The 25,053-nt window shown below is 51.3% G+C and overlaps 1 protein-coding gene across 2 annotated transcripts in view; it reads left to right on the plus strand.

Annotated features, from left to right (window-relative positions):
• Positions 1–25,053, plus strand: part of SLC7A1 (solute carrier family 7 member 1) — an 82,923-nt gene that overhangs the window by 8,837 nt on the left and 49,033 nt on the right. The gene's annotated exons all lie outside the window — the stretch shown is intronic.

The following is a 25,053-nucleotide window of genomic DNA, read 5'->3' on the forward strand; positions in this document are numbered from 1 at the left end:
GCTTCCCCCTGGTGAGATCGTTTCGTTCCTCCTTCAGAAGGACACAGGCACTTAGGTTTCAGAGCCCGATCTGCACAGGGTTCTGGAAGCCCCTTGGGGAGGCTCCCTTCGGCCTGGGGTAGGGCTGCTGGGGCCCACACCCCGGTTCTCCCGAGGGTGGCGGCTGTCAGCTTCTTTGGCTGCAGTCTACAAGAGGAAATAACGGAAACGCTGCTCAGGTGCACACACAGGGAAGTACGTATTTATATGCAGATTAAAATGAAACTTCCCACCAAACAGTACTCATTCTCGTACTTGCGCTGCACGCTGATGATTTTTACTCTTTTCTATCGCATCGCAAAAAATCCTGGTGGCGACTTGCAGTTTGCAGACACTGCTGGGCGTGGGCGTGCTGGCCTCCATGCCCACCCTCCCCTCCTCTGTGGTGTCCTGAGTTTTACACTCACTGGACTAGGGCCTGGGAGGAATTCTCTGTCCACACCGATTTAGACAAAGACAGTCAGAGGGTAGAGGTTTTTTCTTTTTGCGGTGATTTAAGGGCTTCTGACCGAAGTGGACATTATTATCTATGATGATTCCCTAGAAGGCAAATAGGGACACAAGGCAAGACCTGTGTGAATTCCCAGTGTGGTTTGCTGCTGATGCAAACCCGGGTAGCTCTGTCCTAAGCTGACCTCACACTCTGATGTTTTGAAGGTGGCCTGGTCAGGCTGTGTGTTTTTTTTCAGGGATGGCCCAAACATTTGTTAATTTCAGCACTTTGACCTTTTTTGTGTGTGTTTACTTTTTTCAGTGTGATTTGAGGAAGAGTCCACCTGAAAGGTGAGCCTTCTCTTTCAGAGTTGAGGATTTGTAGGAAGAAGAGGGAGAAAAGTCAGTCTTACAGAAATATTAATTTTTAGACTCTGAGGTCTGATGGATTAGAATTGAACAGGGCATTGAGATTATAATATTAGCAATAGCAATTGTACCATTAAATAGTTCTTCTGGAAAAGGTTGAATGCATTTTGTTCTCTTTTTTGAGAAGCGTTTGAATTTTTTTTTTTTGCTTAGAAAATTAATATTCTTTAATAAGTCTTTGTATATAATTCCTAGAACAATTGTAAATCAAGGGAATTGATTCTGTGGAACAAAAGCACAGTGACAACAGAACTAGAACGAGATAAATCACCTAGTTTATTGAAACTGTACAAATATCTGGGCTTGTTTCTTGTAACTTCTTTTATTTGCTGTGCTTCTCAGTAAGTTTATTGTAAGAGTTCAGAGTGCTTAACTTGTAGTCTTTTAAAAATTCATTTATAAATTACAAATATTACCACTGTTGTTAGTATTTGAGAAGAATCCTCATGAACTTGATTTTATGCTGTTATATATGTTAATATTATGTGAAATAGGGGATTATCTGCAATTGTAATGGTATAACATGTCCCCCATAAGTCTATAACCTCAAATTTTTAGCAGCAAGTTTGGTTTTAAAAGGAAATCTTTTGTTGGAAGACCTTTCTTTCTCCCTAGAGGGCAACCTTGGGAGATATTAGGCAACAATATTCACTAATTCTTTGAGTAATGCACATTGAACTGGGAAGAATGTCTTGCTAGCCTCAGAATTGGATGCAGTCAGAATTTGGAGAATACCAGCTGTAACTTGTGCTAGGACTCAGGCCTAGTTACTGAAAGGCTCTCAGGTCTGTGGTCTGATGAGTCACGGCAAGGGCTCTGCCACCTTGAATTCCTCAGGCTTCCCTGCAGTTCCTGGCTGCCTGTGAACTGTCCTGCCTTGAGCATCCGCAAGGCAGCTCTTGCTGAGTCGCCCTGGAGAGCCCCCCGGTTACTGGGAGATTCGCAGCCTCTTCGGGGGCTGCTGGCTCTGACCCGAGCCCTCACAGGGTGTCTCTTTCCAGCAAGGTGTGTGGCCCTGGCAGCAGGGATAGAGGCAGAAGAGCCCTCCCTCCAGTCTGACGCTGCGTGGGAGCGAGCAGCGCTGTCCCCAGCTCACGAGGGCCGGCGCGCTACACTGCCCCCAGCCAGCAGGACTTCCGGGCCGACTTTATCGTGCGTGTGGCCTAAGGGCCACAGCCCTGCTCGTCTAGACCTCGCCTTAGTACCTGGACCTACAGATGCAAAGTGTGCGCTAATAAATATAAAACTGTAAACCGAGGGGCAAGACTAACCATGGCTGGGAAGGTAGCGCACAAAACAGGAGACGCTTCCATGGCACTGTGCATACTGCCTCTTCGTTAGGACAGCTACCCCTCCATCCACATCTAAAACGCGCATAGGTAGGATTGGACAGATGTGGCAGCAGGGGCAGGATGGAGAAGAGGAATACATTTTGCATAAGTATGTAAGTTCAATTTGCATGATGTCCTAGTGCCTTTCACATCCTAAAGTCAGACCTCAGGTGTCTAACCCATCTCACAGGCTCACAGGTGCCTGCGCACAGATCCCCTCTGGGCATTTCGCCGACCTGCAGATCTGTTTCCGAAGGTCTGGGGCAGAGTTTCTAACCAGCTCCTGGGTTCTCTGGGAGTAGCCGGCACCTGTCAAACTACTGGCAACTGGACCTCGTCAAGGAGACCTCAGCTGCTGTCGGACCGCAAGCCCCTTGAGGCCAGGCTCCTGGACCCACCAGTGCCTGCTGTTGAGTAGATGCTCAAAAGATGTCTTTTCAGGAACCCAAGCGCTTGCTTTCCCCGGGCCCTCGGGGTGGGAGGGGCGTGGGGCGCATTCATCCCTGACCAGCCGGGTTTTCTGTTTGCCACCAACTGCAGATAGGGAGTGGAAACTCAGGCTGCAGGGGCAGAGCTCCCAGCAGGGGCAGAGGCGATAGGAATCGCGTACGTAGAAGGAGGCACCAGAACTTGGCAGCTCCCGTCTTAGGAGTCCGTGTGTGGGAACACCTGCAGCTCCCAGTTTCCCCATTTAGAAAATGGGGAGAGCTGCAGTCCCTATGCTGTAGGCTGTGCTGATGACTAGATATGTAAAATGAGTTTAGAACGTTGCCTGGTGTTCAGAAACCATGAGCTCTAGTTAGGGTTGGTGTGGAAAGGGTTAAGCTTCAGCCTCTGGAGGTTTCTGCCCAGTGAAGAGCCCACCTGAGGTGGTGACTGCTGTAATGCAGTAGGTGTGAATTAGCTGCGGAGGCTTCAGAGACTGCGGGGTGGTGGAAGGGGCTAAGGAGAGGTTGCTACTTGTTCTCTCTTGGTCAGGAAGCTCTTAATGGAAGAGGGGGTGTCAGGACCTTTAATTAAAGGGGAGCCGTGTGGAGGGATGGGGCCTGGGGGTGCCGGGGTTCCCTGCTTCCAAGACCCTAGACCAGGATGCTGCTTGGCGAGGGAGGGTGTGGGTTTGGGCGGACTTGCAGGTGTTAAGCCCCTTGCAGTTTCCTTCCGTTTGCCTCTGAGGAAGTTTCGGGAACGGTCGGGTGCTCAGGTGTGGGTCCATCCTCCTCCCGCAGCCCAGAGGCCCCAGAGGTGTGGCCTCGGCCCCTGACCTTTGAATTGATCTAAATGTTCCTTGTCACAGGGGAAATAATGAGGGAAGAAGTGATGGGAGCGGAGTATTACTACACTCAGTCGTACTTGATTTTTCTTTTTGCCGTGTTATCTGGCTCGTTCATTCATATGCTCACGGGAAGGCTCTCTGTTAAGTAGTATATGGAAACATCATTTACGTTTTTCTTTAAAATCTGGGATTTGTGATCACTTCTGTAAAAACCGTGAGCCAAGACCGCTCGTTCTTGGAGGGCTGTGCACGGCGGTGGTGATGGTGGGGTCTGAGGGGTCGGGGTGGGGCTGACCCTGTCCTTGACTCTGTGGCCTTTGGTAGTGTCTGCATTTTGCCTCCTGCATGTATTGCTTTATGAAATCCCACCACGGCATTTTCTTGGGGAAAATCAGATTTAATTCATGGCGTCTCGTGCAGAGTGTCTTATAATCACCTTTCGTACACTTTTCAGTCTCTAGAGACTTGCCCGTTATCTGTCTCACCGGGTGGCAGGATGAGCGGTGTGTTGCATGGGTGAGACCTTGTGGTCGGGCCGTGAGGAATCCCTTAGCTTTTCCGCGCTCGTCCCCTTGGCAGAGGGGAAGGCCGTCAGCCGAAGGGCATTAGTCTTGATAGCTCAGCAAAGCAGCCAGTGGGGAAGTTGAGACGTGTGTGTGTGTGTGAAGGTGTGGGGAATGTCTGTAAAGGGGAAGGTAGTGCCGTCCAGCCCAGGAGACGTGCTCCCCGCCTGCTTGTGGGTCGTCTCGAGGTGACAAGGGGTGACTTTCGGAAGAGGGATGCGGTCCCTCCCAGCTCTTGAATGAGCCGGGAGTCAGGCATGGTGGCGTCAGGGGAGCCGGGATGGATGGACGGGGGCTAGAGCTGGAGTCCTTCATCCCCTGCTGCCCAGCCCTGATGTCCCCCTGTGGATTCACCACCCCCTCCCCAGCAAGTGCCCCAGGCAGGCCTCTCCGCTCCCCCCCACCCCCCCCCACCGGTTAGACTGGCCTGGAAGTCCAGAGACCTCCTTGCTGCCAGCCCAGCCTCGGACCGAGTGACCCTGGGCGGGGCCGAGCCCTCAGGGCCACGCTTTCTGCTTCTGGAGTCCGAAGAGGTGGCACTAGGATACTCGCTTTGGGGTTTCCAGCCCTAAGCGGGAAGTGGTGACATTCTGTGACTATGGAGCCTCTGAAGAGCTCCGTGCAGCAGTTTGGTGTCCAGACTGTAAGAATTGTTGTTGAGTAGGAACAGTAGAGATCCAAGGTAGTAGAAACCAGAAGCTCCGGTGTTAGGACGCTGACAAAGATTTTGACTGAGAAGTGTCACTTGGCCTGTATGAGCCCAGAAATGTCGAGTGGCGTGACCTGTTGCAACCAGAAGGAGAAGAGTGGCTGTTATAAAAAAAAAAAGCACCTGGTCGCGGGCCTCCACGTGGTCCATCAGATTCGCACCCCCTCCTAGGAGCCCCCCAGAAGAGCCCAGGCTGGTCAGAGCAGTGTGTTTCCTCAGCGCATCTCTGGCAAGAGCGAGCAGCAGCCTTGGACCAAGGATTTCACGGTCTGATGCAACACTGCCGGCCGCTTACCCGTAGTCCTGGGCAAGGACTTCCTAGCAGGGGCAGCCGGGTGCTGATGTGTGTGGGGGGCGTCTCCTGCGGGTTTTGGAATGTCGGGATAGGCCATGAGAAGTTTCATTTCCAAGCTATCTCACCAGAGAGGAAGCTTGAGAGAGGTTATCTTTCAAAAGGATTAGGCGGCCACACACACCAAAATATACACAGGCGCCGTCAAAGGAGAAAGAAAGCGAGCTTTGCCCTTGTTAACCCGCCCAGCTCGAGTACGGATGGAGCCACGTCAGCCGCAGAGCCCAGCTGAAGCTCTGGGCCTGTGATTCTGGAAAGAGCTGTCTTTCACTGGAAACACTTCTTTTGGAAAATCCTTCTCAGGGTCCTTGTTTCTGCTTCTTCCCCGCCTCCTCCAAGAGACATACTTCTTGGCAGTGGAATAAAGACGAAGGTGGTCTCGAAGATGTGAGAGAGAACAGAGGCTCCCTGCCTGCCACCAGGCCCCGCAGGCAGAGAAAAGGGCAAACGTGGCTCTTTAAGGTTCGCTGCTTTCGACAGGCTGAGACAGGGAGCCGATGCGGGCGATACTGAAGGGTCACTGCTTTTCTAGCATTGGTGGGTCCTCATGGTGCCCTGTCTTCCAGGAAGAAATAGCAGACCAGAGCGGATGTCCCAGACTTGGGTTTGTCTCTGCATCCAGGCATCCTTCGCTGCATCTGGGGTGGACCAGCCTGGAGACAGACCCTGAGACACCAGGTGCCTTTCCTGGGCCTCTATTTCAAGGAGCCCCTTAAGGAAGGGCGTTCTGCCCAAGGTCCTTTGGGTTTGCCTTAGTGGACAGGATCGGAGATGACAGAGCTTTCCTATTTAGATATGCAGATGTGTGTATATGAAAATAACCTGCCCTTGTATTGGGCAGTGCACACTCAGCTGTGCCACCGAGTTCATGTAAGGGTCAGTGGCAGACAAAGGATGGCAAACGGTCAGATCTGCAAAAAAGACTTCGACTGTACAGCCACGATTCAGATGTCTTAAATATCTGCTCTCTGGACAGAAATCCGATAAGGGTTGTATTACAGGAGAGGGGAAGTTTCTAGTCTGCAAATCCCAGCGAAGCCTTGGCTTTTGTTTGGGGATGGAGGAGAGCTCAGCTCGTACAAGGGCCACGTGGAAGGTTTGGGACCCCCCCGCCCCCAGTCTGGCAGCACCGGCAGAAAGAGATGCGACCCGAGTTTGAAACTCCCGTAGACCATGGCGTGGCGAGCCGTGGATTTCCCCACCAGCCCTGGCGGTCAGCTCGGCCCTGGTCAGGACTTTCAACTCCCTCAGCATAAAGAAAAACCACATAGTGCTTTCCGCAGCTGCTCAATGACAGAACCAGAGGAGCAGAGGCCGAAAAGGGAAGTGGACGCAAGAAGGATGGCATTATCCCCGGCTGGCTGGCACGTGGAGCTGGCGTTTATCACGAATCTTTGGAGATGCTATCGTGGGATATGCCTACGTACAAAGTTTGCTTTGTGAGCTTCTCCACAGACAGGACTCTCGGCCAGAGTAGACCAGGTTTGACCGAGATATAATTTCTTCTGTTCTTGGCTCTCTGAGTCTGGCCTGCGTGGCCTTTCAGAGGAGCAGGGCGAGCTTGGTGCCTAAGACGCCGTCTGCATTGTCTTGTTTACGCTCTGTGGTCCTTGTGAAGTGAGACACAGCCCAGGATGGGCACAGCCTTCTCGTCTGAATTAGGAGCCCCCTCTTGGAACCGAATTCTGCAGTATTGCTCTGCCCTCTGCAGGGCGCTCTCCCTCCCGTCCACTCCCCTCCAGCCAGTGCCCCGTCCTCACTTCCCTGGCCATCCCGTGTCCCCCTCAGCCTCTCCCAGCCGGTGGGGCGCATTTGGCTCACGGGGGCCGGTTGAGCGTGGTGCCCTGCTTCTGCAGACCCTGACCCACTTGGGTGGGAGCACGGTGTCAGGGCCAACAGGACGCTGCCAGGAGCAAAGTCAGCCACAGAGAAGGTGGCACGGAGGAGAGGCGCCCGGCGAGGGCGCCTTCAGCCCCATCTGACTGTCAAGGTCACCGTACCTTAGCCACGTCAGACCCCAGTGACGGCAGACCACATTATGTAGGGAATTGTAGTTGAATTCTAGAATTGGCCTTGTGTTTCTCTGTTGAGAGTTTGTAAAGTTTCATATTGGCATTTAAATGTAGGTAATCGATAATGAAAATCAGCAGTGGAGACGACCAGCCACGGTGAGGGCTCCTCTCACCTGGGCCGCCGGAATGGGAAGTGGGAGCACCAGGTGCCAGACAGACCTGGGTTCCAGCCCAGGGCCTGCGTCCTTCGGATGGGCGCTGCCCACTGGGCCGTCTGGGAACCGAGGGGGCGTGGCCGACCGGGGCCCTCAGCCCGGGGCTGCACTCAGTGCTTGGCCAGTGGGTGTTCCTTCCCCTTGTCTGTACTTTTCGTTCTTCTGTTGACTTTTAACGTCGGTAGACACGGCACATTTGTCGTCTGGAAAGACCACAGTGCCCTCATCTGACAGGGGTCCTCAGCGGATGGCCTCAGGTAAGGCCATCGGCACAGGAGGAGCAGGTGACCCGGAACACCTTCCTTCCAAGTCTGACATTCCCCAGCCCCACGAAGTACTGTAGGTCTCATTTGAGATTGGTATTGTTGGTGTCAGCCTTTAGGGCGAATTGGGGTCCCAAGAAACCAAAGATATGGTGCAGTGACCAACCCCCAGTGTTAGGACTGTGTCAGTAGAGTAACTGTCTCCCTGCTGTTAGAACATTGGTGGGTCTCAGCTGAGACAGTCGTGTGGTTCTTTCCACCTGCAGAAGGCATGGTCTTCCTTGACTCTGCCGGTCCTGTGAGTGTTTGCTCTTGTTCACAGGAGCGCTAGGCAACCCTGAGCATTAATGACGTTTGCTGAAAATTAATAATAAAACGTGTATCTCCAGCACTGAACGGTGAGCTGTGGGTGGATAGGTCCTTCCTTAGAAGTTGCAAGGCAGCGGCAGATAACCGGAGCTGGCACCAGCGCCCCCCCGCATGAGGACAGAGATACATTCCCTTGGGCCAGGTTTGAAAAAAACAAGTACTAAGAACACAGACTCCATTTGAATTTAAACGTTTCAGGCATTGGTATGAAAAGCCTTTGGTTTAATTTGAGCATTAAACCCGCTCTTAGCTTAGGTTTTTTACTCCATCGTAAAATACCTAAACGTTTAGCAGCAGAGCCGTGGAGCACGTTTGCTCGATGCCAGGGGATACTGTGTCCCAAAGCTCAGCACAGTTCACTTTGTCCAGGCTCGATCTGTTTGTAAATTCTAAATTAGGGGCTTTTAGCAGAATGGAAACTTCATAGTAGCAAAGCAAATAAAAGTTCCTTTATAAAAACTCAAAGTATGCTGGGGATTTATCCTAAGTTAGAAGCAATATGCAGTACTCTCTTTTTAAAAATATATGTCGTCCTCTTTTTTTTGAAGTTTTTTGCTGTGATAAGGCGTCCTTGGGATTTCTTCGAGCACAGAGCAAGGGAAATTGGCGTGGGGTTGAATAATACTTTTATGTATAAATAAGAAAATTGCGGTGTTCTTGGATGTTTGTTTGATTAAGCGCTCCCGTAACTAAATACCGACCACGGCAGTTCCACAAAGGGGCGTAGAAAGTAACGGGTTCGGAACTAGATTGACTTCTGTTTGGGAAGTGGTGGCCTTGCTTCTCGGCTTTGTGCCTGTGAATCTTAACGTGTGCGTCATCACGTGGAATGGCAGGTGTTTTTGGTTCATTTGTTTGGTTCGGGCCCAGCACAGATGCTCGTGACCCGCCCTACAAATAATCCTCAGCATGACTAGTGGAAGAGCAGAGAACGTCAGCTCCCGCGGTGCGTGCCAGGGAATGGAAGATTGGCCCTGGACTTATATTATATTTCAATAATTATGTACGATTTCAAATTTCAGAACAAGTTCTTCGAGGAAGTGTGGATTCATTCATTCACGCAGCAGCATCGATTGGCTGCCCACAGGCACTTGCCTGAGTTACCCAAGTGCTGGCTGGTCCTTCCAGGGCACATTCTGTGGCATTCTCTGCAGGCACCGTGAAGATGCAAGCCGTTGGTGAGAAGCCGTGTCTTTATGCTTCAGCTGACTAGAGAGGACGCCAGGCTCTTAGCTAGCACCTGTTTTCACCCCTCTGGAAGCTAAGCTGCTACTGGAACTGCTCGCTTTTAGACAGCCTTTTCTCATTAGACCCTCTAGTGGTCTGTCATCAGCCCGCACCCCCGTTGTCTCTGAAATGTTTCACACGCCTGGCCATTCCCTTCTTCCCGCAGACTCTCTCCTTTTCTGCGTCTGTGGTGGCAGCTTCCTCCATGCACAGTATGGGTGTGTGGGGGGAGGCTCGGTAGATACGGATGCTGGGGGGGGGTCTTTACTTGCTGCTTCGTCTGCGGAAAGGCCTTTGCAGAGAGGCCGTCGGAACTCAGGGCTGGTGATCAGGGGCACGGAGGGTGTGGGTGGAGGTGAGGTGCTCAGGCCTGGGCCGTGGACACCAGGCGAGGGTTCCCAGGTTGAGCAACTAAAAATGCTGGACGGATGACTAGTTAAATTTGGACATGCAGTTAAATTTGAATTGTAGGTAAGCAATGGATACTTTTTTAGTACAACTTTTTTTATACTGAAAAGATATCTATTGGCAATATTTGGGACGTAATTATGATACACTAAGCCGTTATTCGTTGTTCATGTGAAATTCTGATTCAGGTGGGCGTCCTGTATTTCCTCTGGCCTTGTTTTGGCTCCTGGCTCACGTTGAGAGGTGAGGGTGTGGGCCTCAGGGAGAAACATGGAGTCACGCCCCTTTCTCCACTTCAGGAAAGTCCAGCTGCTTTGGACTTTTTGGTTGCACACACGGCTTGTGGGATCTTAGTTCCCTGACCAGGGATTGAGCCCGTGCCTCCTGCATTGGAAGCGCGGAGTCTTAACTGCTGGACCCCCAGGCAAGTCCTGCTTTGGACTCTTTCTAAGGTTGCTCTTGCCCCTTCCCTTGAGCGATGCTTCCTCCTTGGGCTCAAAGCGTGGGCCTGCTCCCCACAGGGCTCTTAGCAGCCAGCTCCCCCCCGAGCCCCCTGTCAGCACTGACCCCTGCACAAGCCCCACCTGGAGCCTTTGCTTCAGCGGCTCGCGTGCCCCGCTGTGTGCCGGGTGTCTGTGCTGCTGAACACAGGGCATTTTGACACACGGTTCTGTTCTGAGGATGTTTTGACTCTGTTTGTGAATATAAATACTTTGTCAGAAATATCATCACAGATGAATTTTGGATGAAAACGTTTCCCTGAGTGAACTTCAGTTTAAGTCATTAAGTTTTTAGAGCACAGACAAACCATTCAAATTTTGCTTTTTTCTGAAATTATTCTCGTCAGGGTAAATTACATTGCATTTAAATTGCCAGCGTTTGTCAGCCGTGTGTCCACAGCAGATTCTGGTGAATTTAGCTTCAGCCACTGTTTCTTTTGTGCCATTTATTCCTTCCGAGTGCAGTTTTTCTAGATCAGGTTTTGCAGATTTGAATTGTTAACGTACTCAGTTGGCCTTTGCCAGTTGTGCGTATGTGTTGCTTGTCTCTAGTTGGTATGTTGGTTAGTTTAGTTCTCTAGCGTGAGCCAGCGCTGGCCTTCCATGCTGCTAACGCGCTGCTTTTGTGAGCCTGGGATCACTTGTATTTTGTAAACCAGAGCTGAGAGAGTGAGTGGTGGAGTCAGAATGACAGGTCACAGCGTCTCCCTTGGTCTCACCCTCACCTCGAACTCAGTGCTTCCAAACCTGGACTTGCATTCTTCACCCGAACGTGTGTTCTTGGCGTTGCCTCTTTACGAGTCCTCAGTCTTCCAGTCTCCCAGGCTTGAGAGCTTAGGTTACCTTTGACTCGTTCCCATCTCTTGCTTCTACTGTTGTCACTTATTGCATCCTGTCGGTCCTTCCTTCCCCATCTGTCACAGCCATCTTTTGTCCTGTGCAGTAACCTTAGAGGTTTCTTTCAGCTTCCCAACCCTCCACCTTTTGGGAATCCTCTTACATGTTCACTCTGTGTTTTTTTTTAATGTCCTTTCTCCTGTTACATGACCAGCCTCCAGGGCAAGGAGCACGGAGCTTTCTCTGTCACCTACAGTTCCAACAGAGCGTGTGCGTGCGGTGGACGCACCGTAAGCAGCTCTTGGATGGGGGCTCCTGGGGGTCCGGGCTGGTGAACTGGGCTTCTCCGCTGTGGGCGTGGCCGGCAGTAGGTCAGGGGGTCCAGCCGCGGGCTGTCCCTCCTGCCTTTGGTCCCCGGGTCACACACCCCACAGGTAAGCTCAGCTCTGGGAGCGGGTGCCCCTGGCTGCTGGCCATCTGGCATCGTTCCCGGTGACATTTCACTCTGACCTTTCCTTTGAAGAAGGGTTTTGAAGCAACATTGTACACGTGAAGGTCAACAAAGAAGAGTGGATGATAGGCCGACAGAAACGTAAGTTAAAAGGCAGGAAGTGGGGCTCTTAATATAACCAGGTTGGAGGCGATGAGCGGAAAAAAGATGCCCTTGAATTTCTTCTTTAATCATTTGTCTCTTGAGACGTAGAGTGGGACACAGAAAACAAACATTTCCATTCAGTGTATATACAGTTTGGCAAAACAAATAACTGGGCTTTGTGCGCGTCCAGACCTCCTGGCGGGAGGAAGGTGGCCTCTCGACTGGGCATCGCTTTCCGCCAGGGGTTTCGCAGTGGAAGCAGCCGTCCCCGCGGCAGGGCAGGTGAAACAGAGCATTTCATTTCCTAAAGTGGCCGGATTTGGCCCGAGAGCCAAACAGGTGAAGAGGCCCCTGGGTGGAGTGGTGTCAGCCCGCAGCCCGCACCATCTGACCTGCTCGCCTGCGAAGCAGGCTCCCAGAGCAGCCCCCCCACCCTGGCTCCTAAATGACAGCGGACACCAGGACGGCCACGGTCACCGCCAGCCCCCGACCCACGCACCGCGGATGACGGCAGACGACGGCGGCCGTCAGCGCTACAGAAACCGGAATGTTTACAGATTCAGAAACAAAAATCAGTGGTCAGAAACTCAATATTAGTTGTAATGTGTATGTCTATTTCTTTGTACATTTCATATACTTAATATTTTTAACAGTTTTAAGTCAATTTAAGTATTTTGAGGCAGTAGCCCTCAAACCTTCAACCATCTGAACTGGTACGGATGGAAATAAGTCAAACAGTAAGCTTATTTTTATTGGTTTGGCCAAAAAGTTCGTCCGGGTTTTCGCATAAGATGACAAACTTTTTGGCCAACCCAGTACTTTTTAAACTGTATGCTTGCGTAGTGCACGGTCAATTACAGGATACCTTCATGTAATTAAAAACAGTTGTCATTTGAAGTACCTGCTTAATCTTCAAAGCACTTTACATGCTGGTTGATAGTAAGATCTCTTACAGATTAAGAAACTAGTACTAATCAGTGCTTCCTGTGTGCCAGCTGCTCCTCAGGGCCCTGCACGTGTTAATCCGCTTGGCCCTGCCCCAGGCCGGGAGGTATCTATGCGAAGGGAGAGGGAGCCCGGGGAAGGTAAGTCACTTGCCCGCCATATTCTGAATCTGGTTGTGTCTGAGACGTTGACCTCGCTCTTCCCTCTCTGCTCTTTGACCTCCACAGCCGGGAGCAGGCAGGGGTCGGGTGGGGAGGCGTAGGGGAGGCAAGACTCACTACCCGGTTTTCAGGTGGTGAGGCTGAAACGGAGCAGTCTTTCCATCAGAAAACCGGGTAGTGACGCGTGCCCGAGCGCACCCAGCTCGGGGGCGCTGGGACTTCTGATAAAATGGGGTGTAGGAAAGGTGTGTCCATCTCGCATGTGCTTGGTTCAACAGATAGTAACGTGAGCCGAGCTTCCAGCTCCCCCGGGTGCCCGGATCCCTGTGGTCTCTTCATGCTGAGGTCAGGGCAGAGGACCTTCAGAAGAGGCACCGCCGGGCACGGTGGCCACTTCATTCTGTGCCATAAGGACATTGTGACCACACCTGCCCAGGGGTTCACGCTCAGGCAGGAGCTACCAGGTGTTTTCACTCCGTGGGCCAGGCCACGCAGTGCGAGAATGAGGCTGTGAGAGAGCTTCCGCGTTATGTCAGGAAACCTGCCCCCCGTCCTGACCTCTTCTTTCTATTAACCTACTTTGTGTAATGTGACTGGGACATGTCTGTGACATACCAGCTGCTCAGATTTCATTAAATTGAAGATTTTTTAAAAATGCCTTCTTATAATGCAGTGTGTTGTTATAACGAATCACTAGACTCTGGGCAGTTTTGAGAGTGAGGGGGGGTCTAGGCTGGCCCCGGAGCTGCGCCCTTTAGGGGGAGGAGGGGCCACCAGAGGCTTCAAGGCCCGTCCAGCTGTGCAGCTCTATAATAGAGGCCTTGTCGGTGGGGTGGCCTGGCTGCCCGCGTTCTTGACGGGACATCAGCAGCTGCAGACATCCAGAGCTCACTGCCTGCGAGGCCGCAGCCATCAGGGCCCCTGCGGGCAGCAGGGCACTCTCAGACCGGGTCGTGTGAAGTGAGTTTGGTACCTGCTTACAGAGGCGGGGACAGGGCAGGGGTGGTCCGGCGTGTTAGCGGCCTGTCTCGGGTAACCAGGGGGCTGCAGCTGGCGGTGCGGAGGGGTCTTCCATCCCGGGGGTCTCCTCCCTCACCTGCTGGTGCCGGAGGGATCAGGATGCACACAGGTGAGCCTCAGTGCCTGGTGGGAGGGGTGGAGTGGTGGGGGCTGAGGAGGTGGGCGAGAACAGGTGGAGGAATTGTGTCCCGGCCCTGCTCCCACCCCCATCTGGTTTGCTGTAGACGAGACTCACTCCTTATAATGACGTTGAAGTGGTTGGACGGAGGCCCGTTTTGAAAGCGTTTAACTGATGGCCTCTTGGGTGCAATTCCTTTGTCAAAAGCCTGAAGACCTGTGTGCCGTGGATCTGAGTCATTCAGCGGAATTGGTCTCGGGTCGCCTCATTGGCGAAGTAGGGGTGTAATGAGAACGAGCTGAAGAGGGCTGGGTAGCAAATATTTTTGGCTTTTTGGGCTGCACGTGGTCTCTGTTGAATAATGATCTGCGTCTTCCTCTTCCTCTTTTTTATTTTTTTGTTTTCAACCAACTTAACAGAAACCACTCTGAACTCAGGGTCAACACAAAAATGGGCCCAAGGTGCCACAGTTCGTCAGCTCGTGGGCCAGAGCGTGCTGGGTGTGCTCTGCGTGCAAGATGATTTCAGGGAGAACGCGAACATTTTTATCGTAATAGTGCGTTAAATTCTAACGTCTGTTAGATGCTGACACGCCCGGCGCTCACTACATGTCAGGCCCTACCCTTCAGGGTCCCCGCAGGAAGCAGACGGCGCTCCCGTGGGATGACGGAGCTGAGTTTCGTATCTGATTTCAGATCTTTTGGTGGTGCTCCATTTATGAGAAGAATACAGGTTTTCTGAAAACATTTTAATTATGAAAAGGTGGATTCCTTTAAGGAACAGTATGACAACAGTATGAGGCACGCAGATCCAGCAGAGACTCTTGAGGGTGGTGTGCTGGGAGCCTGGTTCGGAATGTTGTAGATCATCTCGTAATTCCTTCCCAGCGCCGGCCTTCCTGTTTCCTACTTCATGTGCAGCGCGTTGGGACCACTTCACACAGATGAAAATGTTCTCAAGAAGCTCCTCGAGAAGAAATTTTGTGTAAGTTTGGTGGAGAAAACGAGAACAGAGCCATTTTTGACTTGAGTCCCGGCTGATCGATGGCAGGTGTGCGGTGCCCCTCCCGGGGAGCAGGGCCCCCTGAGCGGGAGCCTCTGGGAGGCACCATCCACTCTTTGTAGTTAACGTTGCTCTGCCTGCCTTCGTGTGTAGAATTGCAGCGACACAGCCAGTGGTTAGCCCCAGGAGGACGAATTGAGTCTATCGGAGTACAGAAATTCAGAGGTGCTTGCCTGATACCCTTCGGTAATGGCAGGGCTGCACAGGCAGGCTTCTCGTTCCCGGACCCGGGCTGCTCTCCTGGCCACAGCCAAGGCTCATTTGTCTGCTCAGGCTTCTCCAGAGCCACCGTGCTGTCAACGGCCACATCGTGGGAGGAGAGGGGCAGGCAGACACCTGCCCGCAGGGAGATGTACCCGGAGCCTGTGAACGCCCAGGAGGGTGGTGTGAACTCACCTGCCAGGTGTGCCTTGGCAGACAGAGGTCTGCAGCTGAGCCTTGGGAGTGTTCTGAACATTCGGTACGGGAAGCGCCCCCCAGAAATCGCCTCCTGTGCACTTTTCCTTGTAGCTTCCCAAGCTGGGCCTGGCTTTCCCCTGCCTCACCGGTGATTTATTCGTCCTGTTAGTGCGCCGTGACAGTCTTAGAAGATACTGTGCTGGTGCTAAGAGACTTTGTTAATTTTGTTAATTTTTTCGCTGCCTGATGATCTTTTCTTCTGATTCACTTTCCTCTGAGGTCCTGGACCGTAGGCACACGCAGAGCGAGAGGGATACGCCTCCCCCGGGCCCTGTGTGAGCTGGAAGCTTAAACTAAGTATCATTTAAGCCAACACCTGCTGCAGCCTTCCTCAGTTTTGCTATTCTGTGCCCTGTCACCGTGGAAATTCAAGCTGTGTATTGAAACTGGAGCCTGCGTTCAGTGTAACGGGACAAAAGCGGAGGCAGTGCGTGTAGTTAGGGCTTATTAAACAGGAGCTGATTTCACGTTCGTGAAACTCTCAAAGCAGAAAGACTGTTACGTATATTAAATGGCTTGTGCAGATAGAGTGGAGATCGTCTTATCAGCTGCAGCCAGAGCTGTAATTATTGATTGGGTGGGGTGGGGAATGGCAGAGTTTTGACTTGAAGCAGAATTAAAATATGGGGGACAAAGTGCTGCTTTCGCAGCTGAACTTGGATAGAAGTTGTAGAGTCTGCCTGGGCACCTTTAACAGAAAAGCCGTTACTGGGCAGTTCCTTGTGGGTTGGGTGCCTCTCGGCTTTTTTTTTTTTTTAAAAAAAACAGCTTTACTGAATATAATTTAATACCATAAAGTTCATCCATTTGAAGTATAAATTCAGTGGTTTTTATTAGATCCACAGTTAGGCAACCCATTCCCACAATTTTGGAACATTTTCATCACCCACCCACCCGCCCAGGCAACCACTCATCTACTTTCTGTCTCTATTCTGGACATTTCATATACCTGAACTAACACAGTACATGGCCTTTTGTGACATTAGCGTAATGATTTCAAGGTTCATCCACGCTGTAGCATGAATGAGTACTTCATTCCTTTTTATGGCGGAATAATATTCCCTTGTATGGGTAGACTGCATTTTGTTGATGGGCATTTGGGTTGTTTAACCACTTTGGGGCTATTATGAATAATGCTGCAGTGAACATCTGTATGCAAGTGTTTGTATACAAGTTTTTTTACATCTACCTTGGTTATATATCTAGGAGTGGTTGGGTCCTATAGCAGTAACTTCAGATTTTTGAGGAATCCTTTTAGTTTTTTTTTTGCAGTACGCGGGCCTCTCACTGTTGTGGCCTCTCCCGTTGCGGAGCACAGGCTCCGGACGCGCAGGCTCAGCGGCCATGGCTCACGGGCCCAGCCGCTCCGCGGCATGTGGGATCTTCCCGGACCGGGGCACGAACTTGTGTCCCCTGCATCGACAGGCGGACTCTCAACCACTGCGCCACCGAGGAAGCCCTCTTTTTAGTTTTTGAATGTTACTTTTTTATATATATACACAAATTCATTTTATCTATTTATTTTGGCTGCTTTTGTTCTTTGTTGTGGTGCACGGGCTTCTCACTGCGGTGGCTTCTCTTGTTACAGAGCACGGGCTGTAGGCGCGTGGGCTTCAGTAGTTGTGGCTCGCGGGGTTGGTTGCCCGCGGCATGTGGGATCTTCCCGGACCAGGGCTCGAACCCGTATCCCCTGCATTGGCAGGCATATTCTTAACTACTGCGCCACCAGGGAAGCCCTGTTACTTATTTTTTATTGTACATTTTGAAGTATACACTTCGGTGACATTAAGTCCATTCACCTTGTTGTGTAATCATCACGTTCCTCCTCGTAGACTTTGATGACACAGTAGACACCATCGCTCGGGCCCCAGGAAGGGAAAGTGGCTTAGACTTGGACTTGGCAAAGCGGTGGGTTAGTAATGAGCCCACTCACTGCCCTCTGAGAGTGAGAACGGGTGAGGGGTCCTTGGCCCCAGACCATAGGGTCTGTCTCTGCATTGATGCTATGGCTTTAAAAATAGAAAGTGTTGGTTAAGAGGGGCAGGAGGGGTAACTTGATGAGGCTGCCCAGGAACCGGGAGCAGGGAAATAGAGGGGGGCTGCAGTCTGCCTCCTGGGGGGCGCCCACTGGGCGTGGCAGAGGGACATCATCCTCTCCCAGCACACAGGCTTATTTGCCTGGTGATCGACAGATCTGCCTGGGCCCTGGCAGGTGGCCTGAGGGGATCCTGAGCACAAAGGGCCGTGGATTATATTTTCTGAGTCTCAGGAGAATGCATCGGTGTGAGGCCAGAATGTGTGTTTCCAGGGAAACCATCGTTGAGCCGGAAGAGATCTTGCAGAAGCTCAGCCTGGACCGTGGGCAGCAGCACCCTGACCTCGGCTCCCTCTGCCGGCCTCCTGGCAGGCTGGGCCCCACTCTCCTGGGACCGCTGTGCTCCTCCCTGCCCACCCCCACCCCCCTGTCCTGTCCGATGGGCGCCCGCCTTCCTGCCTTAGCCCGGCCACGCCTCCACCTTGACCACTGCCCCCCTGATGACTCCATCCTGAAATTCCCCTCGGCTTCCTCTCTCTGCTGCTGTTTTGGAGAAAACCCTGCAGTTTTTGTGTTGTAGAGTAGCTCTTTCACCTTCCCAGCAATAGTAACGTCACTTCCTCACTGGCAAAGACTCTCCTTTATTAAACTCTTTGGGTTAAGTCACTGGCAGACAGAAGCCTCAAATGTCCACATCCAGGGCAGGCAGCATCGTGGACCCCAACCGCTGGTTCGTGAGACAGTTCTTTTAAAATACTGACGCACCATGTAATTAAGGGCTGACAGTCACGGGTCAAACAATTCTTCGCTTAAGTGGGAGGATTTCTGTAGATAACAGCTCCCCTTGGCTGCATGCTATCTGTTGGTGTCGCCCATTAGCTCTTTGGCAGAGAGATTCCAAAATGCCAGCCAGGGGACTTCCTGGCGGTCCAGTGGTTAAGACTCCATGCTCCCAACGCAGGGGGCGCCGGTTCAGTCCCTGGTCGGGGAGCTAAGATTCCGCATGCCACACGGTGAGGCCAAAAGAAACCCCCAAACAAACAAAATGCCAGTCAGGAGCCAGCACAGTTGGGAAACAGTATGAAATGAAGAGAAAGTATTTCTGAAGTTACGTCACTTACTCAGAGAAAGCCTTCAACAATGAATTGATTTTAAGAAGTGCTTGATGTATTTATAGGCATAATCTCAACTTCCAATGATTTTTAAGCAGTTCTGTGAGTTTGACAGTCGTTTCCTCATTGCAGAAGTGGGGAAATTGGGGTTCAGAGTAATCTGCAGAAGCTCATTCAGGTAGTCAGGGGTTGAAAGCCAGGTCGTCTTCGGAAAACGATTTCTCCTCATTCCACTGCCTCTGACTGTGCTTGCGAAGTGGGAGGGTCATCTTTGTGTCTAATTAAAGTTTTACTGTAATCACATGGCCCGTTGTCCTCGGGGACCTACTAGAAGCCTCATGCAGAGTTTCAGTAGCGCGAAAGGTAATTCAGGAGCCTCAGAGTGGTGGTAGACGCGCTGAGGTTTGAGCCGGGGCTCTGCTTTCTACCTGCTTTAGGAAGCTGCTTTTCCGTAGAGCAGTGGGTTGTGCTAGCTGTGTAAACGTCAGAGCTCGGTCTGGGCGGGACCGAGTAGGCGCCTAGAGTAAACGCCAGCCGCCACGATCGCTGCTGCCGTCCTTGCGGAGACACCTGACGGCAGATGCCTGCCGGTTACTGCTGGACCGGAGATGGAGTTGGGTGGCCGTGTCGGAGGGAAATGACTGAATGGAAAGTCAGCGAGCCCTCCGTGGCTCCCCCTCCTCTCTCTCCCCACCGCTTTCCTGCCCTGCTCAGTTTTCCCTTTTACAGTCTGCGGCGATTTCTGAGTTAGGTGGCCAGGTGGTCCTGCCCAACTCTTAGAAGGTAAGATTTCGCCTCTCAGATTGTCAGGTGTTAAAAATAGAGGTTGGCTGCTCACTGGCAGGCGGAGCGTTTCTGGGACGGAAGCCGCGGTCCTCGCGTGCGGACCGCGCCCCCTCTTTGTGCTCCTCCAGAACCGCAGAGCCTGGGCGTCCTCCCCTCTCAGACACTGACACGGTATAACAAGGGCGGCGGTGGAGCCTGACAGCCGCTCGAGGTACTTAACCTGTTCTGAGCCCCGCACCGCACCTGTGAAGCGTTGACGGGACCGCGTGGCGGGTGCCTGGTTCCCTTCTCTCTCAGGGGGCCCCCGCCAGCGGTCCCGTCCCCACGGACTTTTGAGCATGTCCATGTGACGCAGGATGAACGAGCTCGCGCAGAACTTCAGGGTCCGGTTCACTCTAAAAACCTGGATTAAGAAGCACAGCTCGTCTTAGTCCTCGGCATGTTTTTTTCATCTTGTACTTCTTCCTTTGTCTGCTTGCCTCTTGGTAATTCTCAGCCCTGGTTTGGGGACATCGAGGGTTTTCCAGCGACGTGGTGACAACGTTTTGCTTTCTTGTGAATACATGTTTAATCGCAGGCATTATTTGTAGGTTTTTTAAGAGTAAAACATTACTTTAAAATATTTTAAAAACCACTTCGCTTATTAAAAAACTGCATCTGTGGAGCACTTCACTCACAGCTCTACACAGCGCGGCAGGTTCCCCCCACCTCGGCGCTCTGCACCCTTCTGTTGGTGGGGACTGTGCTGGCGCTGGAGGATGTCCAGCAGCGTCCCTCGCCTCTGCCCGCTACATGCCAGCACCACCCTCCGTCAGCTGTGACGACAAAGCTGTCTTCAGACATGGCCAAGTGGTCCTTGGGGGGCAAAATCACCCCCAGTTGAGAACCACTACCCTACAGCCCCCGACTCGGTGCCCCCAGCCCCCTAGGCTCTCTGGATGCCCCCTTCCTCCTCCCCGGGAGATTTACGCCCGTGGGCAGCACGGCCTCGCCTGGCCTGCCGCAGCACACAGCCGAGGAGGATTCAGTGTCCTTGTCGTGGAGTATCTTGCGTCTCAAAGGAAGGATGATCTATCAAATTGTGGTCTTTTCCTTGGTGCAGAACTGGCGGGAGTAATGTTAATTATTGAAGGGTTGGGAGTGGGATTAATATCTTGCTGTTACTTCTTTGACCACATTTCCTTTAGAGTTTGTAACATTTTCCCCCCTAATAAGCATTGTGGAACCACAGGTGGCTATATATATTGTGAGGTCTTTCAAACAGCTTTTATGTTTAAATGTTATTGCTGCCTTAGCGGGTGGACAGAAACTGGTGTTGGTCCCCAGTAAAGGTGGAAACAGGGTGGACAGTGGAAATTGCGGGAAGAGGTGATACAGTCACATTCTCAGTGGACGCTGGAATCCATTCTGGGGAACGGATTTAGTAATAGCTGTAAGACCTCCCGTCATCACGAGCCCCCTGTCCTCAGGTGGAAGCCAGCCCTTTCTCACTGACCACCTGTGAACAAGAGCATGGCCTGCCGTCATAGAGCCCTGGGCGGCAGGAGGTGTGGGTCACGGGGAAGGCTGGGGACACGACGTGTAAAAGTACTGTGGTTTCTGGTACCGGCCAGGTCAGCCCCTCGTGAGTGTATTATTTCAGTCTACGACAGTCGGCTCCTTTCTGGATAAATGCCAAATGCAGAGCTTCAGGACTGGAAGGCTCAGGACAGAGGGGATCGCTCCCAGGTTCTGGTGGTCTGGAAGGCCATGTCGGAGTCACCAGCTCTCGGCGCATGGCAGGAGCAGCTGCCGTGATGTCAGTTCTTGAAGCAGCCCCATGGCGCCCGTCCTGCAGGGTCATAACGGAAAGGGGAACAAAGTGCGAGCGTCTCTGAGGACAGTTTTGGATCCTTGGGTGACGCCTGGAGGCCTCTCTCCCCCACTCAGGCTTTGAGTCCATCATCCCTCTCTTTCCTTGAACAGGAAGGATATTAACTTCTTCGCGGTACTCGTCAGCCTCTGAGTCCATGCTCCCTTTTAACAAACAAAAATCTCGTGCTGAAATTTCAAAACTATTCATACCAAAGAAAAAATTTAATTAAAATACTTGTTTTTTCAAACTACAGATGCCCTCCTTCCAGGCTTCCAACCCCCCATGCATCCCCTTGGGAGGTCCTTGTCTGTTCCAGGGGCTTGAGGCCAGCCAGGGAGCTCTGTTCTTGCCACAGTGCTTGGTTGCAGTCAGAAGACTTAACAGAATTCCCCTAACTGCGTTGAACTCTTCTTGTAGTTTCATTCCTTACAATGACCTTCATATCTGACCTTCTCATGGGCTGGAGCAGTCGCTCGTATAATGGGGGGGCTCATCTTATTTCTAATAATTTCATGGAATTGCTTTAGGAGCTCAGAAGCGTGCTACCTCCTGTTGATAGTTCATGCATCCTTATTTTTCAAAGACGTGTTCCTAGTCGCAGAATGTAAATTCTGCCGAGGCAGGATTTTGGTCTAGTTAGTTCACCGCTGCATCTCTGGTTTCTAGAAGTGTATCTGGCACTCAAAGACATTTGTGGCATGAAGAACAATACACAAACTCATTCAAAGGCAAAGCAGCTATTTAAGCCGCCCCAAAGTTGGGCACTGTGTTTAATAAAGCCAAAAACCTGTTTAGTAGTTGCTATCAATGTACTTGATGGGAAGCCCTGATTCCTTTGGGTTTATAAATTATTCAGTGGAAGTACGTTGGCTGATGTTTTCGGGTTATTTTATGTATGTATTTCCCATCAGTGTGTGGGTGTCGCCTGTTACGCAGAGCCACGTGGTGTCATTGGTCACACCTGTGCAGTGTCTGTGCCCTTGGAAGCCCAGCAAGGGTGGTGTTGGAATGCTGCTTGCTGTACTTATGAACGGAGTGAAATCACATTCTTTAGGTATGAGGTGGTTGTAGCATTCTCACTACCCTGTTTATAACAAGTGAGATTTCAAATCCGAAGTAGAACAAATCGGTTGAAACATTCTTGGATTAAAGAAAAGCAGTGCTAATGAGTTTTATGACTATGCATTCCAATCCCATTAATCCTGGTGGGTTCAGCCTGGTGTAACGTACGGCAGGCCTTTCTTTAGCACTGAAGTTTGGCATTAACTGCTTTGATACCATGACAGGGAAATGAGCAGAGTGAGGCCCCCTCTCAGGCTGCCTCGTCCTGCCTGAGGAAGCAGGAGGGCAGCTCCGCTGGTGGGGCCTGTGTCAGCCTGGCTGGGTCCACGCCGTACGGCATCCCTGAAGCAGCGGTCCTCAAGCTGTTTGATCTCAGGACCCTTTTCACTCTCAAAGATTATTGAGGGGCTTCCCTGGTGGCTCAGTGGTTGAGAGTCCGCCTGCCAGTGCAGGGGACGAGGGTTCGAGCCCTGGTCCGGCAAGATCCCACATGCCGCGGGACAACGAAGCCTGCGCTCTAGAGCCCGCGAGCCACAACTGCTGAGCCCACGTGCGACAAGTACTGAAGCCCGGGCACCTAGAGCCCCTGCTCCGCAGCAAGAGAAGCCACCGCAATGAGAAGCCTGCGCACCACAACGAAGAGTGGCCCCCGCTCGCCGCAGCTAGAGAAAGCCCGCGCGCAGCAACGGAGACCCAACGTGGCAAAAAATAAAATAAATAAGTGTAAATAAGTAAGTAAGTAAATAAATAAAATTTTTTAAAAAATCGTTGAGAACTTTCGCTTATGTGGGTTGTAGGTATCATGTTACAAATTAAAAGTCAGAACAACTTAAAATATTTACGTATTAGTCCTGCAAAAAGTAACAATAACAATAAACGATTTTACATTAACAAGTAACATTGGTTATGGAAAACATTTTTATGGAAAACTAGTTTCCAAAACAAAAAAAGTTTAATAAGAGTGGTGTTGTTTTCCATGTTTACAAATCTCTTTAATGTTCGGCCTGACAGAAGGCCACTTGGTTCTTATGTCTGATTATACCTCATTCAGTTTTGATGTGTTGTTTTAGTTGAAATACATAAAGAAAATGTGGCCGCAGATCTGTACTTGGAAGCGGAAGCGTACTTCAGTAGCCTTTTCAGGTGATTGTGGAGAGTTTTTGGTACCGCACAGAAGCTCGACAGGTGGTAGCTGGTACCCCGTGGAGTCTGAAACCATGTCCGTGAGCTTTTTGTACTCTGAAATGGGTCTGTTTTGTACTTAATCAATCTTTTACCCATCTGTGATTCTGTTTTGGTGGATGTGACTGTTTCACTGAATGACCCAGATCTAAGCGTTGACAGATTTCATCGTATGTGTTTACTAGAAACACATCTGTTAACATCACCACCGAAGTCTTCAGAAAACTCTAAGTTTGGGGAAGCTGTCGACTGAGATCTTGGTGACAGGTACCGGTTTTCCACAGTTCTAGGATTCTTGCTTGAAAGCTCAAATTCTGTCCTTGGCAACAAACATCGCCAGTTGTTTTCCTTCCGGATTCTGTTCCGTTCATTCCGGGGCTTTCTTCCTAAAATACAGATCCTATCATGGTTCTCGGCAGCTGGACTCGATGACTTGGCCCCAGCCCCTGGCACTTTGACAGTTTCCAGCCTTGTTTCAAGCCTCTACGTTAAAAAAAAAAAGACTTTAAAACAACGCAAATTTACTGGGTTGGCCAAAAAGTTCGTTCGGGATGTTCCGTGACACATTACTTTTTGGCCAACCTAATGTTAGTCTTCAGTTCTGCAGGTCAGAAGTCCAGAATAGGTCTCACTGGGCTCGCGTCCAGGTGTTGGGAGGGTGTGTGCCTTTCTTAGGGCTCTCGAGAGAATCCAGTTCCTTGCCTTTGTGGGCTTCTGGAGGCTGCCCGCTCCCTCCCCCATCCTTCAGGGACCCTGGGGATTACATATCAGACCCACCCCGGGAGCGTCTCGTCCAAGGTCAGCTGATGAGCACCTTCGTTCCTTCTGCAACCTCTCTGTCATGTAACCTGACGTAGTCACAAGTTCCCAGAGGTAGGATTTGGACATTTTGGGGTTGGGCGGCATTGTTCTGGCTGTCATATTCTAGCCTCTCCGTTTTTGTGTTCCGTTCCCACTCTCTGCGTGTAGGTTGGGTAACCTCGTGCTCTGCAAAGCCCCAGATTGCAGAGACCTGTCCTGAGGTCTTCAGGTGGAGTGACCACTTTCTCTTCTGCCAAGACAGAGACTCGCGTGTGAGACAGCTCCCCCTTTGTGCCCAGCTCCCAGGAAGGATCTGTGTGTCCGTCTCCCCCTGGGCTGTGAACCTGGGCCTTAACTCATCTTCGTTTCTCTCACTGCCCTTGTGGTACTTGGCCCATGACAGACAAATGCCAGTATGTTGTTGGTTTTGGACGTTTGATCGTGGGCTGTGTTTTAGAGGCTACTGAATATTCGGTTTCTAACAAGTGACGTTACAGTTATGTGGGTGAGTTTCATCCTTGGGAGTTACCAAAGTACTTAGAGGTCAAGTGTCATGTTAGCTATTACAGCTCAGTATCAAATGGTTCGTGAGAAAAGTGTATATTTACATAACGATAGAGCAGATGTGGCAAAATGTTAAATATTGGCAAATGTAGATGAAAAGTGTGTAAATATGTGCGTTAACTTTCATGTAGGTTTGGACATTTTCAAAGTGGGAAGTGGCAAAGACTGAAACATTAGCACAGAATGAATATACAGAAGGTGTTGGTGGGGTGGAACGGTTGGCTGCAGCCGCTGGAAACCTGCTTTGCTGCGTTGAAGTGATGCAGCTTGAGCTGTTGATGAGCATCTTCACGTGAGCTTTTGGCTCAGCAATAATCCGCACCTGGGTTCACATCGG

Source organism: Pseudorca crassidens, chromosome 18, assembly GCF_039906515.1.
Source record: "Pseudorca crassidens isolate mPseCra1 chromosome 18, mPseCra1.hap1, whole genome shotgun sequence".
NCBI lineage: Eukaryota > Metazoa > Chordata > Mammalia > Artiodactyla > Delphinidae > Pseudorca > Pseudorca crassidens.